Here is a 20,960-nt window from a genome sequence, read left to right on the forward strand (position 1 = left end):
ACAACAGTCGCCTTTCACAGGTCAGCTGCTGATATTGAGAATATCACACTTGCACATTAAATACTATGATGACAGCTACAAACCAAGGACACACCTCACACATGCATTAACTACCAGTGTACACAACAGTCAACTATACATATGGCATATTACCTGCATGCTCATAGTATTGCTGCTGTGTGGCTCCAGCCTCCATCATAATGCAGGTCTGCTGCTGTTGTTGTTGTTGGCGGGCTGGAGCCACAACACTTATGAGTAGTCCCTCCAGTCTGGTGAGTGGGGGATGTAGCCACCCCACCACCTGTGGCAACCTGTTGCCTGTGGATATCCGACGCATGCTGATGGACATTTCTGATTAAATCACTGCAGTGATGTCGTACCTGCTCATATGTCCTATTATGCGTGCCTATGTCATTTACCCGACGGACCAGGTCTTGCCACAGTGCAGCCCTCTCCTGCTGATTCTGGCTGGTGCGGGAAAAGAGTATTGCATAATCCTGCACCAGGCTCTGGTGTATCTCCTCATCCTCAGCTGCAGAGTACGATGGATTGCGCTGGTGAGCCATGGTCCTGAAAAAGGAAATAACATGATATCAGCAAAATATGTCAGCAGAATTTGGCACACATACTACACATGCTATACAACATATCTCACATATATAGCATCTGTCTGTCTATTGGTGGATAGACATGTAAATGGCCAGGTATCAGTGCTCAGCCAACAACTGTGCAACAGTACCTGGCACACTCCATATGACATACTACCAAACCCCAGCAGTCAGAACACTGATTCAGGTCCAAAGCACCTCCTCACTCTGGGGGTTTGTATCGAGGTACTGTAAGGGGTACATCATCAACTACTTTGAGCTGACCACAAACTAACTGCCCTGGATATACATATCCCACCTCCACCACCAGCACAAATGACTACAGTGAATAACATTTCAAATGCAAACTTTACACTTCATAACACTGACATGGTATCCTTTAAGCCCACTGGGCCAGTGGAAGACACAACCCACACTGCTGACCCCTTCACAAATGATTTCTACGGACATCTCTGAGAATGTATGGATCATGCAATCCCATATAAGACCAAGACACTCTCCACGAAGGGAAAGCATCCTGTCTGGTGGACCCCAGCCATAGACAGATTGTATAACAAAAGATGGAAGCTACTGCAAGACAGAACATAATTCCATAAAGGGAAGGCATGTCTGATCAGCACTAGTAAGGAACTATTTTCTCTCATACAAACATCCATGGGCAACTTTGAGATGGAAATCAACAGGGACACTACAGATAACCACAAGGCCTTCTTCAGTTATGTTAGCAACCTGGTCAGAAATCCTCCAATATGCTCATAGTTAGTACACAACAACAAATAATTCACTGAACCCACAGATATTGGCAACATTGTGGCAGACAGGTTCAGTGCAAGTTTCCCCCTCCCTCTCCACCAAACTAAGACATACTTATCCCAGCTGACTGTAACCTCCCTGTCATCACAGATGTCCAGGTGAGAGCCGCCCCCAGAAAAGCAGAAAACATAACATGAATGGGACCTGATGGTATCCCCGGTTGCATGCTACATGAACTCCAAGAGGAGCTAAACACACATATAGAAGTGTTATGTAACACTAGCCTGACTACAGGATATGTACCTGTACACTGGCATACAGCAGCAGTGGTTCCACTCCACGAAGGAGGCACCTCTACATACCAATACAATATAACACAATACAATACATTACAATACAATACAATACAATATGCTATTGCCCATGGAACTACAGCAGCATACTGTTCTGCTACCCTGACCATTGTGACACATGTGATGTGATGGTACCTGCTCCTGTCAAACAGTTACACAGGGTGACTCATATGGCATATTACCTATCTGACTAACATTCAGCAGGGGTATGTGTGACATGTACTCATGGGGAGTCTTGCTTCTTAATACTGTGTGGTTTATTGCAGGGTATGTCTTATCTGTGGGTAGGAACCTGCACCTCCACCATGTGCTCTCTACTGCAGTGTCACGGATGACACACAGCAGTCAATTAGGTTGTGGATGGTGTGAGGTGTTACTATGGTTGTTGGACATCTGTCATGGGTGTGACTTAAGTATGTAAATCCAGGAGTGGTAACCTCTATGCGGGTAGTATTTGTGTACTCTGTGGTGTTGTCAGTCACTGTGCATTGGTAATGTGTTTGAGTGCATTGTCACAGTGTTGTACATGTCACTGTGTCCTTCTCCATATCTGTAGCTGTCATGTGAGGTACATACCGTGGCAGCCATTGTGTGGTGTGGAGGGGTACACTGACCTACATGTCCATAGCTGACACACCATGTCTGCTGACACATACCATGTGCAGGTATTCCAGGAATAGTGAGCCACTGTGAATATCATTGGGGGGACTATTGTACACATTTATGACCCTGTTCACCCCTGACACATGCAGTGGTGGGCAGCCAATCATATATCTGGTGGTTACTGGTGTAGGTGATTTGAAATGGGGTATGGTACTCCAGTTTTGACAGTGGTGTTCACTCCATGCCTTTGTCACCAGGCACCTGTTGCAATACATCTGTACACATGTGCCTCACTCAGAATATATATACATCTCTCTCTCTCTCTCTATATATATATATATATATATATATATATATATATATATATGTCTATATATATATATATATATATATATATATATATATATATATATATATATATGTCTGTATACATATACACATATATATATCGATGTACATATATTGCTATAGATATGGAGAGGGGAGGGTGTGACAGAGAGAGGGTGAGAGTGAGAGAGGGGGTGGGACAGGGGGAGTGTGAGATCGTCATATACAGTCATATCTGTAGATAGTCAGATCTGTCTGTCTATGTATATGTATCTACATATATCTATATCTTTATATGTGTATTACATATATATGTTTGTACATATTCTATTTACATCTGTCTATGTATTCTTACATCCCTCTCTATGTATGTATACATATATGCATATTATATATATATATATATATATATATATATATATATATATATATATATATATATATATATATATATATATATATATATATATATATATATATACATACATACATATATTGACATACATACGTATCCATATGATAGATAGGTATATCAACATGTTTGTTTACAAAACTGTATACACACACTAACATACTGCTAAACATACATAACAGTGAAACCTACTTTGTACATTGCACTACAACCTACATTCAGCCTACATTGATATGTGCACATAGATGCCCTCACATACATATGTATGTACAGCCTTCACTGATAGTTGCTGTATGTCCCCTGCCCTATGCACATCTTCATATACATATGGATACAGACCAATGACACATATGGAGGGTTCACAGTATGTAGACTTTTAAAGTATTACTTTACATTACCTGTGTTTGTCACAGCTGCTTGCATTGCTGTCTGGTTTGGTGTCCTGCTGCTCCAGTTGCCAGTTGTCAGCTTTCAAGTGGTTGTTGCTGACTGGTTTTGTTTGTGTATGTTTTTATTTTCTCTCTCTCTCTCTCTCTCTCTCTCTCTCTCTCTGTCTCTCCCTATCTCCACAGGGTGCAATGAAAGTATTGCATGTGTGGACTGGGAGTACAGCATGCTTTTGTAGGTATCTGCATATGTCCATGTGATGGCCTCTGCACCAATTGTTAGCCAGCATTTGCTAATTGCATGCAGCCAGTTGTGTACTGATTGCAGTTCTCACTGTGATTCCAGGACAGTGCTATAAAAAGGTATGTGAGATAGGTGTAGCCCTTTCAGAGTTTAAGGGCAGGGACCATGCTGGTATGCGGTGGACACTGTTCAGTGAGTGTAAAGGTTAGTATCCCTCTCATATTTCTGGCTGTGTTGTAGATTAACATTTCTCCATTCATTTCTCCAGTTTCCTGTACTAAGTGTGTATGTACACTGACACCTAAGACTACTACTACTGTTAATGTGGGTGTGTGTGCTTTCCTGTGGGACATGTGGTGTAACTGGCATATAGCAGTGGCTCTTGCACTTTGTTGCTATGGCTTCAATATTTGCCCTTTACATTCACTACTTGTATGCCTGCTAGGTGTCTTGACTGTAGTGTGTTGCTGTGGCTTTCCTAATTTCCATGTACATTCACACCTTGGAATGCTTGCTATATCTGCTAGGGTGTTACTGCATGCAGTGTGGTCTGGCCATGGTGTGGGCCTTGACATCTATTAGGGTATTTGAGTATGCTGCTGAGCAGGCCCCAGAGACTCTCAGGTGCATCTTTTATCTGCCTCATGGAATGGTACATATCAGTGGGGTACACCCATTAAATTGTCTGGTATTCTGCAGTTGTGACTGTGGGATAGCATGAGCATATGTATTACTACACTATTTCTGCCGTGCAATTGGTGCATACTTTCAGTACTTCATAGTTACCATTGCATGTGTTGTAACACCTTTCTGCCTACTGTTTGTACATTTCACAGGGAGTCTGTGGGGCATCCTTGTAACTCAGTCACTGTTGCTATGTCTAGGCTCTTAACTATTCAAATATGGCAGTGTCAGACCTCTCAAGTGTACAGATATTTGCAGGTTGTCCACATTTTTGCCTCATATTTTGGTCAATATCTCATAAACAGCTTTTTCTGGCAATTCACTCTGGGCTCAAGTCAGACTATAGTGACAAACATTTCAGTTTCAGACTTCATACCCTTCCAAACATCCAACAAAATGCATAACCTGTTACTTTCTGAACTGTCTAAGTTTGTTGTAGCATTATTTGGAATGTGTCCCTGTTTTTGGCCCTTTGCTCCACATTTTTTATTACTTAGTCCGGATGTGTTCCTGTAAGAGGTTGTGGGGTATGGGCAGTAATTATCCTGCTGTGAGTATGTGTGTGGTTTGCAAGGTGCTACAGTGACATTATTACCTACTAGCTACCAACTAGCATGGCTGTTTCTGTTCACACACTACTATTCTAGAAATCCACTACATTTGACAGTAAATATACATGACATGCTTTGTGTACTACACATCCTATATTCCCTTCACATTCATTCCTACTATTACATGATATATTTATTGTAGCACAATGTTCTTATATAACAGTCATGGCTTAGTGGTAAGTCATGCAGACTACTGTTTCCAAGGTCCTGGGTTCGGGACTGACAGTGGGATTTTATTTTGCTTTTGAGCAGACTACAGGATTTGTCATTCAGAGTGACTAAGGCACTTTTAAGCAGTTGAAACCGGGTTAGCACTGGTTTGCGCGGAGCTCATGCATGCGCACTGGCATTCAGCTCTGCGCACACCTGCTTACAACCGCTTAAAAGTGCTTACTCTTGCGCACACCCGCGCTTTTTCTTTGAAAGAAATGAAAATGGAGAGACAGGAAAGTGGTGAAAAAGGGGTCACAAAGAGGGTAAGACAGTAGGGAAACAAGCTCGGGTTTTGCAGGAGGGATGTAGGTAAGGCCCATAGCTCCCCATTTCTTCATCAGCAACAGCTGTGCATATGTTTGTAATTTGGTGTGACATTTGAAACCTTCCACCCCTGAGAGAGGTGTAAGGACAACAATAATACTTGTTGTACAGCCAATTGTAATTGACAGTTTCCGTGTCCAGCAGACATGTGTGCGAAATGGGCAGCTATGTATAGGGCATAATTTTTTTGTGGGTACAGAGTGCCATTTTTTTTTTTTTTTCAGGTGAGAGTGGTATGTCAGGTACGGGAAGTCGGTATAGCTGGGAAGGTAGGTTGGGTAGGTTAACAGACAAGACAAACAAGACGCATACAGGGGCGGTGTATGACACATGTGGGGGGTTTACACAATTGACGGGGATGGATGTCTGGATATCTAGAGCACATGAGCCCACAGATGGCAACAGTGGAACTGATATCCCCACCCATGGGCAGTTGCCACTGTGCCTTCACGGCCCAGGACGGGGCTGTGCTGGGGGCTGTGTAGGCCGAGCAGCAGGCACACCCGTTAGTTGTGCCACCTGTGCCTCAAGCTGGTGTAGGGGCCCAAAAACAGCTTCTCGGATCTCCCTATGCACCACAGTCCGGACATTACTGAGGGTGAGTGGATGTTCTCCTCTGGCCACACTTGCAGAGGGGGGACGAGCCCCATCCCCTGCAGCACTTCCACCCATAGGTGGCACAGGGCCACTGGAGGAGGGTCCGGCCTGGGCACTACTGCCAGGTGCACTCGCCAGCTGAGGAGGGAGAGGTGGGTCCCCTGGAACCCGCCTTTCCTGTCATCCTATGTTTTGCATTATGTCATGACAGTTTGGGTTAGTAATGTACAATACCATTCACAATTAGTTGTAACAGCATGCATTAGTATTCCCATTAACCAAACACCCAGATATTCAAACCATTGAACAGCAAGCATAACACATGCATATTTTGAACAGCAATACACAGTCCAACAACATGCAGGGTTGATTGATGGCAACAGGCCATCAGGTTTGGATGTATGAACAGGGCAGATGCATCAACGTACATGCAAATATGTATGAACCAACAGGACAAATGTCCAGGGGTGTTAATTGTGATTGCACATACCAATTTCACGTGGAATGGATTATATGTGGTTATAGGGTAGGGTGAAGAAAATTTTATTAACAACTTCAAATACCAATACATATGCTGTACAGTTCTAATAGCTGCAGATATATACACACTACAGTTCTGCCTACAGTTTCCTATGTGATAACTACTTCAAGTTGGTGATAAGAATGTTACTGCTACATCAATATACATTTTCATTTTTATTCATACACATTCATATCTGGCTCTGTTCAGCTACATCATCCTTCTACATTTGCTTTATATAGCTATAGACAACTGTGGATGTTTGGTATTTCAGTCATCCATACTATCCGCATATTGCAGACTGAGAGCAACATATCCAGATTTTGGGATAGACATTCCAGCTGCGGTAACATTTTCAACACATTTTACAGTTTGGTTCTGCTTGTCACATTCATTTCATTCTGTACTGACTGCAGTATACTTTATTCAGGAGTTATTACTACTTTATTGGTGGATATATAACTCTTTCTCACACTCTCTCACTTGTTTTATTTTTACAATTCAGGATGGTACTTAATTCTAGGCTTTATTGACATGTTTTACCTGTAGTTATTACAATCCTTTCCAACAGTCTCACTTCTGTCATGTTTCTGTATTTCAACAGGGATATATTTCACACATGTGTTTTACTCAGCTTCTGCAGCTGTACTTTTCAGCCTGCTGCAGGTTATGTACTATTATATTACAGGTGGGACATCTTTATTTCAGACTTTATTTCAGACTTTTTCATTTTTCTGTTTGGATTACAGACTGCATCACACTTTTGTAATCAAGCAATACTTGCAAACCCTCTTACACTGTTACTTGCACATTTTATTACTTAGTGACTACACTGCACTCTTTTGCTAACTGTCATACTTTTATATTTATTTACAGTTACAGGGAGAGGATTACAGACCTGCCTGGTGGCACAACCGCGCCAGCCTATCGCCATAGGCTCTACGGTTCGCAGAACGGACACCTGCAGCTGTAATATAAATAAAGTAATATTGGAATACACATCTCCATAATATCAGCTAGGTTAATTTCTTACATAAATAATTAGATGTAACTTACTCAGTAGTGGGGCGTTGGGCATTTGCTAGGCCTCCTGGATCCAACGGTTCAGTTGGTCCTGCTTGTGTCTCTTCAGGTCCACATGGTGGTGATGGACCTGCTCACCAGTCCTTGGTATCCCTGTGACACTGGTGAGATCATGAGCCAACCGGTCCCACGCCTCAGCCCTATATGCTCCCCACAGGACCTGGCCCTGCATGAGTTGGGCCTCATGATTGTGGACAAGGAGCCAAACCATATATTTGGACTCCTCAATGCCCCACCTCTGTGCTCGAAAGCAACTACCCTCACCTACACCTGACATTCTGGCTGCAAGTTGGTTCTACAATCGGTTATGCTGTGCATTCCCACCTATGGGGCTTATATATGCCGTTTTTCCCGCACTTATCTGTGATTGGCCATTTTGGAATTGTATCAGCTTCACAAAACCTGCTTTGTCATGCTCCTCTTTCTATCCATTCCTATATATTTGCTATTACTGCATTTCTAAGTGAAACTGTCATGGCTTAATGGTTCAGTACCTTGACTATGATGCATGGTATCCTGGGTTCGAACCTGGCCACTGTTTTTTAAATTTTATGACTGTCTACATAGGCTAGGAGGTGTGTCTGTGTAAAGGCAGTTTTGTTACAGCTTGCTCAACGTTGCCCGTCGGTTAGCTTGTTGGCGCTGTGCGCAGCTCCACGCAAATGGGTTACGCTGGTTTACGCGTCATTTGGCTGTCAGCACGCATATTACGCTCAGCTCAGCTACGGGCACACAGTTTCAGCGTGTTAAACCACTGCTCACCTACGGGCACTCATTTTACACCTGTTAAACCACTGCTCACCTACAGGCAGATGCACTCAACTTGTTAAACTGTAGCTCAGCTATGGGCACATCTGACATTTTTTATTCTTTTGTTATCTCACATTTCTTCAAAATAAATGGCCCATTTCATTACATTTTACATAAAATATAATTTTATATGTGTACATATATGTCAGGGACTTGTTTCGTGCTTATTTCACTAAAAATAAAAATTGATGTTGGGGGGGCTCAAACCATGACTGCCTGCTTTTTAGCCGACATCTCTACCACTACGCTATTGCTTCTTGGCTTACTTTGCATATGTAGTTCTTATATGCTTTTCCACTGACTGCTAACTGTGGCTAAGCTACAGGCATGCCCGCGCAAATGAGCGCACTCATGGGCAAACATCTTTACAATTTAAAAAAAATATATAAGATGTTAATTTATATATTTTATGTTCATAGTCTGTGGGGGCATGTGTTGTGTTGTGTTTATTCACATTTACACGGACTCTGTCGTGGGGGTTTACTTTCAGGACTTTTACTCTTCTGGGGGCGTGTCCGTTTGCAGGGCTTGGCCTACAGACACGCCCCCTACTGTCTTCCACGGACCGTGTAAGCCTTAGGTGTGATTCAGCATGCCCTCATGCATACGCATGACATGCTGACGTCACACTGTTTAACTGCAGCCTCCGTGTAAGCCTTGTAACTCTTACACGGAGGCTTTGTGAATCCTGCCCATTGAGTAGAAATGCATTAGATAAAAATAATGAATATGTGCATTAAAACTAGGGAATACTAAATAAGTAAATAACATATTCATATATCAAATCTTTAAATTGTTAAATTGGGATGAAAATATAAAAAATGTGTATTTAAAACTATGTTCAAAAATCACAATCTGGCAGCCTTCTTTTTTAAATAACACACAAGAGATGCATTCTCATTTATACCTGGAGGGTGACATGCATCTAGTTTTAAATGTCCTAAAAGTTTCTTAATTTCTATTATCTCCTCACAGAGATCCCCACTTAGATTTGGAGTTATTCCTTCTAAAATAATAAAATTAAACTTTCTGAAATCTGTGCAGTCAATAGAATGTTTATACAAGGCATTCCTATGGTATTTCCTTTTAATATCATATGTGTTCAAGTACACATTTCTGTAATGTTCTTTCTGTTTTTTTTTCTACATAAAAGACTGAACAAGAGTGGCATAAATCTGCATATACCACTCCCTTTGAAGTACAAATGTTATATCCATAAAGTTTAACAGTAATATCAGGAAATTTCTAACCTGAAACAAAAGTTTGTAGACAGAACTTATCCCGAGTTATTTATACAAAAGATCCAGGATGAAGTGTCTGGCAAATACAAAAAAGGTTTCGACAGGCCCATTCTAAGAGATAATAGCATTAATGCAATGTCAAGTATAAAAATATCTTTTTGTGGAAAATGAAAGTACTTAACCATTAAAAAAACTTTCATTGTTACTACTGTTGTTGCTTTCTCCAGTGCGTGCTAACTGATAATGAGTGTGGCAACTTTGTATGGTTTTCAGCACACCTGGAGTATTTTTTATGGGTTCATATGTTCATAGGTGTTTACTAGGCTAACAACCACAAGGCCTTTTTGATGCCTAGCCATGCATCCCAAATCTCTGACAAGTTCTGATACCCTTGTTAAGTGTAAGCAGATGTTAGGTAAATGAACCATTCACTGCTTACCCGTGTCTATTAGAAACATACATAGGTGCCAAACCAGGGATGAATTTCTAAATTTCCCATCCAATTGTCCAAATTGCACTTAAATTCAGTTAGGGAGGAACTCTTCTTCATATGGATGCCTGTTCCATAGACCCGGTAATCTCTGGGATACATAACTATCTCTCCAGCAGGACCTATTTATATCACAGGCAAGGTTTAAGTGTTTAGAATGGGTAATTCTGGTGCTGTTTGTTTTGTGGATATGCAGGAGGTCCATCAGAGTGGGGTGTGACAATGCCCTGTATGCCAGGCATAGATCTCCCCATAAAAGCCGTAGGAGACAGAATACAGGGATTGGGCCTTGAGGCAGTCTGCATAGGACATTTTACTTATGCCCTGTATTCTTTTATTCAGGAACCTTTGTGGGCGTTCCAGTTGTTGGATATGCCTGGTTAGGTACATACCAAAGGGGGCACTGTACTCAATGATAGTTCTGATAAATGCTGAATACAGTGGAACAATTACTTCCTTGGACTTAGATGCCATACATTTGTTTATAAGTTGTGCAATATAGAATGATTTCCTCACCACTGTAGACATGGGATGGTCAAAGGGGTCTATATTATAACATTGAATCTTATAAAGATCAAATGTTATAATATCGAACCCGTAATGTCGAACGCTGAAAACAGTGAAGGTGCAGGACACCGAATACTTTCTCAGGGAAAGAATTCGGTGGGCCATTGCTGTGACTTCGCTGTTTTCAGCATTCGATATGTTGGAGCGTTATGGGTTGGGTTCAGCTAAGTGTGCAGTTGTGTGTAGGTTAGGGTTAGGGGGCAGGTTAGGTGAGTTAGGGTTAGGGCGCGGGTGAGTGTGCGATAGTGACGGACCTTAGGGTTAGGGTTGGGTTAAGGTAAGTGGATAGCTAGTAGTGTATGTAAAGTTTAGTTTAGGTTTAGGTGTAGGATTTTAAGTGTATGTGTGTGGATGGCTGTTTTTTGTGTGGGTTTATGCTGTGTGTATGTTTCTCGGAATAGCAAATTTTTTTCCTGGGAAAAAATTCGCTATTCTGACTGTTCACTGTTTTCAGACTTCAGTGTTTAGGGTTTGATATAATAACATTTGATGTTAGAGAACTTCGATGTTATGACATAGGCCCAGTCAAAGGCTAGATTACTATGTATGTGTGTCCCTAAGTCCCTGACTACTGTGTCATCTCTAAGGGGTGCATTGTCAGTATGATAGTTACCAGGAATGGATGACTTCCCAAAGGATACTATTATGCATTTCTTGGCATTTAATTTTAGTCCATGCCTCTAACAACAGTCGTTTGCCTGCGTCAGTCCCTCCTGGAGAACATTTGTGTCAGTGTGAGATTTAATGACATCTCCTAATTTGCAATCATCTGCAAATTTAGCCAGCTAGAGACCACTGACATTGGCCTTGACTTCTGAGAAGTAAATGCCAAAAAGGATCAGTCCAAGGACTGATCCCTGAGGGACTCCACTTGTGATGGGCCTCTTTGTAGAGATGGACTCCAAATTCTAACTTCTTGGGTCCTGTCTGTGAGCCTGTTGGCATCCACCGGGTGACATACAGGTTTGTACCTAACCTCTTGAGTTTTTGAACAATGTCTTAGTGGGGTATTGTGTAAAATGACTTGGCCAGGTCAAGGTAGGCAGTGTGAACAATTTTGCCCTAATCTATTGCTTTGGTGACCTTCCCAAAGAAGTCCACCAGGTTGAGTAGACACAATCTGCCATTGACCTAACCAAACTGGGTTGGGTCCAGTATCTGGAGGTTTACTATATCTCTGTTGATCATCTGCATGATAATTCTTTCCATGGCTTTTCATATAAGATTAGTGAGACTTATGGATCTGTAGTTTCCAAAGGTCTATAGATGGCCACCTTTGTGAAGAGGGATGACTGTTGCCTTTCTCCATTCATGAGGCATGAAACCTGTTTAGGGGCTACAGTTAAATAGTAATTCCAGAGGCCCTGATAGGTCATGTTTCATGCTATTTAGAAAGCATGCTGGGATATTGTCCGGGCCCATTGATGCAGTGTTCTTGGTCTTAGAGAGAGCATTAAGGACCTTTTCCCTAATGATAGTAGGGGGAGTTATATTTGATGATATTTCCTGAGGGAAGGTTGGGAGGGTAAAGTTAGAGCTGAATTTATCAGCTAGGAGGTTTTCTATGTCTTCTGGCCCAGTATAGGTGTCTCCATTTGCAATGACCTCTGCACACAATTGTGTATTGCCTTTGAGGTTGTGGGCATAACTAAAGAATACTTTGTGGTTGTCCTTGGCCTGGGAGGACAAACTTACCTCAACTTTGGCTATGGTAGACTTTATTTGTCCTTTGAGTTGCTTGTTTAGTTTGATGATAGTGCTTTTATCCTGCTGGGTGCTGCACCTCCTAATTTTTGCCTTGATTTTTTTTCCTTCTGTTATACAGCCTATTGATTTTTTGATTCCACCAGGGTGGCTTGTTTCTTGAGTTAATTCGCACTTTTTCCTGGTAGGTACAGCTGCCTCTATGCAACTACTAACATGCTTGTACAGAGTTTCTTTGAACAGTTCTGCATAGGCAGCAGTGTTCTCAGGGTTTATGGGGACTTGAACTTTTGCTAGCTTCTCACTTAATAGCAGGAGGTTAGCTTAAGAATAGTTCCTGGATATTCCAGGTTTAGCTGGGGTCCAGGTTTTATTTTTACTTCAAAGGAAACCATTTTGTGGTCTGACCTTACCAGGGAAGGCATTACAGTAAGAGGTGTGCAGCACTCTCCCATATTAGTGAGGACCAGATCCATTATGGTTGCACCCCTGGTTGGTGTATTGACTATCTAGTCCAGGGAGTTTGTGTTTACAAAATCCAGGAATCTCTGTGCATGTATGCTTGGTGTCATATAGAATTCCCAGTTAATAGTGGGGTTATTAAAGTCACCCATGAATATGGTATCGGGTTGGATGGTTAGTGTTTCTAATAAGATTAAATACATGGTATGGGTTTCCTGGGTCATAGAGGGGGACCTATAGCTTGCAAGGAAGTGGTATTGGATTTTGCCTATGGTGATTTGAACATGGAGCAGCTTACGTGCATTGTCGTGTTTTACCAGCCTTGAAGTATATTTATCTTTGATGTAAATAGAGACATTCTACCTTTAGTCCCTCCCTGCAAAGTAGCTGGCCTAAATGTGTGGAAGGCATTATAACCTAGTACTGTTGGTGTGCTCTCCGCGGCTTTAAACCACATCTCAGTGACCGGACAGACATTAGCATTCTCTAAAGTAAAGAGAGCTTCTAGAGAGTGGGTTTTTTTGTTTAGACTCCTAGCATTGAGCAGTAATACCTTTAGATTTTCTTGGTTTTGATTTGCTATATTGGAAGTTCTTTCAGTTTGGTATTGCCTAAAAAAGGGGGTCTATATTAGATCACCAAGCGCTTAAAAAAGCGAACAGTGATTAATTGACCCTATGTAAACTAAAGCTTACAATGTCGAAGTGTCAGAACAGCGATTTTTTTCCAAAGGAAAAAAAAAATCGCTGTTCCAACAAAAAAATAAAAATAAAAAACATTTTCAATCCACCCCCAATGTGGGGGCAGTGCCCCCATGCACCCCCCTACTTAAATATACCAACTACGAGACCGCACTACAGTGCTTAAAATGGCAAAGTACCAAAGCAGCCAAGCGAATTCTTTCCCAGGGAAAGAATTCACTTAACAGCTGCTTCGATATTTTGCCTTTTATGTTCGACCAAGATGTGTCTTCGATCTTGTAATACAGACCCTAAAAAAGGCATTATGGAAGAAAAAAATGTTTTAGCTAATATTCAAAAGCCTAAAGGGGAGAGCTGCAGACCATCCCTGGCAAAGCAGCATGGTCTGTTGTCCAACTCCTTCCATGCTAACAAATGTTGCACCCCCTTAGAATGACATCAGAAACTAAGCCAATTATAAAGTCGGTAATCTTTTGTTCATATTGTGGCATCACCTTTGAAGAAGGTAAAATGCTGCTCAGTGCTAGGCTCATACCAGCCTGAGACACATATTTCAAGAGCTCCATGAAGTCTGTCTTCATATAGTCTAGGGAGGTACATCTCAGGTCATTTACTCCCTCACGGGCTATGATTGAGTCATATTGGTAATTGTTGTCCAATGACCTGAGTGCCTGTGTACTGTGGCAGATCCTAGCCCCTAATACGCAATTGACCATGACTTTCTCCTTACTCAGCCTGGAGAGAGGGACATCAGTGTGTCTCACAATGGAGTCTGCAATGACTAGAATGTTGGATTGTGTGGTGACTTGCCTTATGGGCTTAGAGGTACATGCTCCATGAGATGTAGCTTTATGTGTTAATGGGGGTGTTGTTCTGAAAGAGTGCAGTTGGAACTGCTGAGGGTATTTGTTATGTGTACTTCGTCTAGGAGGTCTTTGGGTTTATGAAGCTTACATTTAAGTGCCTCAGCATATGTGGGTCTTTATGTCTGCTTTGAACTGTGCATGATGGGTGCAGCATGTGCACTACTGACAACCTTATTGACATTAGGAGTACTTTTATGTGAAAGCTTTGCCTCCAGTGATTTTGTGTAAATACATCTCTCACATACCATATCAGTTTGTTTGAGAATTAACTGGTTGTCAGTAAACATGAGGCAATTTCTACATTGCATCAGGATGCCCATATCCACCAAGCCAGTAACAGAGACAGTAGGAAAGTAGACGGTAGGAAAGTTCACATGCATGGCAACAGACCCTTTTTATTGATTAGATAGTTGGAGTGAGAATACCAATAACTGTCAGGAATATCCAATTTGCAGCTTTGAGGACAGTGCTTGTCACTGCAAATTGGTCCTGTGTGCAACTAGGTATTTATATATATATATATATATATATATATATATATATATATATATATATATTTTTTTTTTTTAATGGATTACAAGTTTCACCCTTTTATGCTCCATTATGTCATCTCAGGAGCTGTTTTGCACACAGCAGGACTTTCACAATCTCACTAACAAAGTGGGGGATTTAACTTCACAAATTCAACAACATACTTAAGTTGTTTGTAAGGTAGTGCAATCTTTGGCACCTACTGCTCAGTTGTCATTGACTCCTTTACCCACAAATGGAAAGGCTAACCATGAAGGTGGAGCCATTAACAACGAGGTGACAGGTGCATCAAAAGAATACACAGGTGGCAAGATTATTTCATTGGATTCTTGGTTTAAAACTGACATTACAGTGTCTCAGAAGCACTTTATTGATTCACAATCATTTTCAGCACAACTGAAATTGTTGGACAAGAAATCATACCAATATCATAATTTTCATTTAGAGAATTCATATTTCAGGGAATGTATTCATCAAAATTTGGTCGCCAAAGATCTTCAGACTTGGAAATATCTGAATGGACTGGAAAAAGGTTCTCACTTTTACCAAGAACTGCTTGAAATGTTTAATAGGCATGGATGTGAATTGATGACTCCTTTGATCAAGGCAAATAAAACAATGATTGAAAGATTACCTAAGGAGATTCAAGAAATTGACAAAAAACTGGGATATGATATGCTGTTTATAGATTATGAACATAAATGTAAGGCAATGTTTGCGGAATTGGAGGTATTCTAAATGCTTTGTCTCTGATTAATGCATAATTATGGAGTTATACAAGTCACAAATAACCAAGCAGATTTTTATACAAAACTTGGTTGGGAGGGTGGCTTAATGGTTAAGGTGTTTACCTTTACAAACACAAAGTGCAGCGTTTGAGTCTCACAAGGGATAATTAGCTAGGCTTAAAATGGCTCGCAAGGGCAGTGAGCTTAGTACTAAAAAGCTATGAACTGCAGAGAAAATAATTACTGAATAGATGGTAGAGCAGTGTTTAAGTTACTTTTCTGTTATAACAGTAATGACTCTGTCTAATGCAACTCCTGATATATATTCACTTCCTTGTGAATGTCATGTAAACATCCTTGTATGTATATTTATGTGTTTTACTATATATATATATATATATATATATATATATATATATATATATATATATATATATGCTTTGGTCCTCTCTACACCTGTATATTGATTATTTGCTTTTATTTCTGGCTCTGAATGAATTAAATTTTAGGCAGTTTCAGCAGTATATATTCTATCCACCTGGTGGCAGTATTGTCAGAGTTTATTTTCGATGTACTACCTAATAGTGATGAATTTGGTTTTGCTTCCTTAGTGACGTTTTTGTTGCTTATTACCTCTGCCATTGTACATTAGAAAATAATTTCTAGGAAATGAGAGAAATGAATACTAAGTCACATTACAAACAATTTTGTTGACTAAAACAAAATAACAGAACTTCAAGAAATAAAGTTTAAAGTATAACATTCTGGCTGATCCTTTAAACATAAATGAGTATGTGCTGTCAAAGAGTGTTCTGTCAACACAGGAGCATAAAGCAAACTCTGAGAGTGGCTAATGGTTGGAATCAGAAGTTATAAATGCATTCTTTCTTATTTTTTAATAGACATGTTTATTTTGTGAACACAAAAGTGCTAATAGATGCACCAGATTCAGCAGTGAATTTCAGACATCTAAATTATTCTATACAGTAACTGTATACCCATTCCTTAGAGACTTAATACAGCATGACATGGAACTTCATGCTTAGCAGATATTCACACTGTACTGTAATTGAGCAAAATGGCAGAAAGACTCAGAACTGCTATCGTTGTCCTATATGTTATAATACATATGCATGTATAACTTAGATCCACGGAGGAGTTTGCACTATCAGCTGTCATCACCACTGTCATCACCACTGTCACAGGTCCCCTATTATTTTTTTGGTTTGTTTGTTTGTTTGTTTGTTTGTTTTTTAATCTCTTTTTCTTTTGCTTTCAAAAATAGCAAAACATGTAGAAATATATTCAGAAGCTTATTAGGCTTAGAAGGATTGCAAAAATATAATACTGAAAAACAATAATGAAGCAAAACAGTTTAAATTACAGTAATATGTACTGCAATAGAGAGCGGTGAACCCTTGCCCTTTATATAATTATAGTTTACTTTCAAAATATCACATAATCTGGAGGGAGAGGATGGGAGTGAACAGCTGATGCTAGCTTGCCCATGAGGATGACTGCACAGGCCTGTTGCAATAGTTGTATTAATTGCTGGATGAGCTCCACACTGTATGCAATATGCCACTTGATCAGGAAGTAGTACATGCATGGAAGCATGCATGCACCTCCAACAGGCAGGTAATACAGAGATCACAAGACTGTCATGCAGTGGAATGGAGCTAGGGAGCTAGGGCATGCTCTCTGGAAGCACTATAACTTTGCACTGATCTCCTCGCTGACCCTAGTTATCAATCAGGTTGAGCCCAGGGGAGGGTAAGGATGTGCCAGTAGTCACTATAACTTTGCACTGATCTCCTCGCTGACCCTAGTTATCAATCAGGTTGAGCCCAGGGGAGGGTAAGGATGTGCCAGTAGTCACTATAACTTTGCACTGATCTCCTCGCTGACCCTAGTTATCAATCAGGTTGAGCCCAGGGGAGGGTAAGGATGTGCCTGTAGTCCTGGTGAATGACAAGCTAGCTGGTGGAAGCTGAGAGCCTGTTGTGGGGAAGGGGAACAAAACAAATAAAACAAATGCTGTAAAAAGGAAAAAGTAAACCATATATATATATATATATATATATATATATATATATATATATATATATATATAAAACTTACATTATTATATTAGGGTTTGTATTTGGATAAATCAGATTCATCTGTGAGACTGTACTTATGTGTGACAAGGTACAGATTTATACATCTATATATATATTATACATGGTAGGTAAAAGCTGAATTAGGAAATGAGAAATTCAGTTACTATCCGTCACCACTGTCTGAGTCATGCAGGCATAGTTTAACTTGTATAAAAACACACAAACTTTTGACAAGCAACGTCAACATGTGTCAGCTCACCAGCAGTTAGCGGTTAGGTTTGTATCAAATTAATAATGCCCACAGACAGAACTCAGTGAATTTCTAGCAAACTTTAACAATGAAACAATGAAAAAAACAAAAAACCTTTCCCTAAAGTTTGTCAGTACCAAAAAAATTTGTTAAAGAACTTGAATAAAACTTAACTTGGTTTTTTTTTTTTTTCCATGGTGTTGCCCTGCTTTCATTCTTTTGAGCACGCTGCTGAGTTGCTGAGCTGGCAAAGATTATTTTCTACTAACCGCTGTTGGTAGGAGCTCGCTGACTTGGTGACCGTTTTTGTGTTTCAATAGTTTAACTTGTGCTAATGCCTTTCACCAAGTTCCCATAGAAGCTACATACCACAGTGCTGTTTAGGAAAAGGGACAAGGTTCCAATAGACCATGTGAAAATACACTTTGGAAACAGGAGAAAAGTGCTGAAGGCTGAAGCACTCTGGAATTTGGCTGCTGATCCTGTGTTGTAATGAAGATGATACTGTGGCAGTAGCTGGTAAGTGAGTAATTTATCCAAGGCTAGGGTATAGGTCATATATAGCAGTCTAGGAAAGATCCAGTTACACTCACAGCAGTAAAATAAATCACATGTGATATGAAATGACTTAAGCAAATTGGGAACTGATATCCTCAGTAAACTGTTTGCCCTAGGTCATACTATGGAGACAAAGACATAGACAGAAAGGCTTGTAAATGTAAACATTTGTAAGGTTACTTGGGCAAGCAAAATAGTGCTTTGCACTGACATATGACTGTTCATCTAGAAATAGCTATTATATGTTTCACACAAAACTAAATATCAGAATAGCTATTTTGTAATTATGTGAGTAACTTTGGCAATAAGTTGCATTTTTTTATTACCACTCACACTCTTCTGAAAGTATAAGTTGAAACTCTACAGGTGTACAATTATTCATCTGTCTAGCATAAGCAGTATTTACTGAGTTAATACTGATGTTTTCTGAAGATAGGCTATCCAAACCTCAGGATTTAATAAAGGACAATCCAACAGCAACTGTGCTTTTTATGGTCTCGGCTTGCGTTAAGTTCATCATCTTTAAGACCACCATGCCAGCATTTCTAAGTTCTACCTGGTGATGCCATGTTTCTTACTGTTATGAAGGACATTATTTAGTTCTATTTAGTAATTAGCTAGGGCCTCCTGGTACCAATTTTTCTTTTTCAATTAAAAGTGACTATGCGGCTATAAAGAAAGAAATATAGGTAAAGGTCATTTTTAAAAAGAAAAAGGATGTTCAAACAAGAACAAACACTGTGCATTGTTTTAAAATCATATAGGTGACAAGGTTTCCAATTCAGACCTATAAAAGATAGTGCAGAAGTGTAAGATCTGCTTTCACCACAATTCCAGTTTAGAAGAAGAAATGTATGTTCATTCCATGATAACATAAGCTATCAGGGGCTGGAAATTAAAAGTTAGCCAGCTTCACTTCAATACTAGGTAAAATTATGAACTCTTAAAACACAACATTTGTACAATCGGAAACCAATGGAGTACAGTCTCTAAAGCAAAATGAAAGTTTGCAGCAATAAACTAATTTAAAATTGATCGACTAAACTTCTTTAACTGGTTGACATAGACTGGTGGGCTAAAAAAAGTAGTGATTAAGACATGTCTGGATTTCAGTAAAGAATTTTATTTATTTCTCTAGTGAAAAATAAAGAATGGATTGAGCAGGTCAGGAGTAAGTCACAATATGGTAAACTGGATTAGAAATTTTCTGTACAATAAGGACCAGAGATTTTTTTTTTTAATCAGACCTCATTCGCTATAAAGAAGAATAATAACTGATGTGCCATTAAAGATTGATCAGGCCAGTCTGTTTTATTCAGAAAGTTATTAAACCCTTTATCTTTTTTACCTATGTGATCTGCAGGTATATATAAGTATTGTGTCTGTTTCTTCTTGCTAATAGTGCTGATGTTAAGAAATAACAGATAAATGAATACATACATACATACCTAAACAATACACTTATTATTGTATCTCACTTCATCTATTTTTGCAATACTGTTTTATCAATACTATACCTGACAGAGGTCCTGATGTGCATCCTTCTTTATCCATTTATTAGATAAACTTAAATGGGAATTGATTCCTGAATGCAAAGTATGTTTGAATACCTCACATTAATATAACCAAATAAGTTAAATTGATGCTATTCATGAATGTGCCAGACTGTAACACAGGATGTCAGAAAAAAAGTTTCTTTTATGCAAATCACACTGAAAATCTGCAACAACAGGAATGACCATGATGGGAAGGGAATAAGAGGAAGCCCTTGTGTCCTGAGGAAACATCTATAGCAGAATAGTGAGGCCAATGTTCAAGCAGAGAGTCCAGAATGTTTCAGAGGAAGGTCACACCAGTCTGAAAATTATTTTTACATTGTAATGCTTAAGTGTTGTTTCTATGATTTTTGTCAGGTTACATGCAAAAGAATAACAGTTGATCATATCATACATTTGAGTGCAAATTAATGCTGAAGTAATTCTGTATTGAGTCAGATATTAATTAGTTCATTCCACGTGTAGTGTCCCCCAGACAAGAATCAACTTTCCTTTCCCGTTGACTTTTTAATACAATACTGGGTTCATAGTTTGTACTCTACTGGAAGCTTGTGAGTTAAAAGAAAATCACCTTCATGGTGGTTTCCTTGCTGAAATTAATAGCTGCTCTTAGTGGAAATTAAGTACCTGACTGCCCAGAGATTACTTGTTGGTGTCGTGGTAGTGACAACAGCAT

This window comes from Protopterus annectens, chromosome 5.part0 (genome assembly GCF_019279795.1).
Source record: "Protopterus annectens isolate FY-2018-M chromosome 5.part0, PAN1.0, whole genome shotgun sequence".
Taxonomy (NCBI): domain Eukaryota; kingdom Metazoa; phylum Chordata; order Ceratodontiformes; family Protopteridae; genus Protopterus; species Protopterus annectens.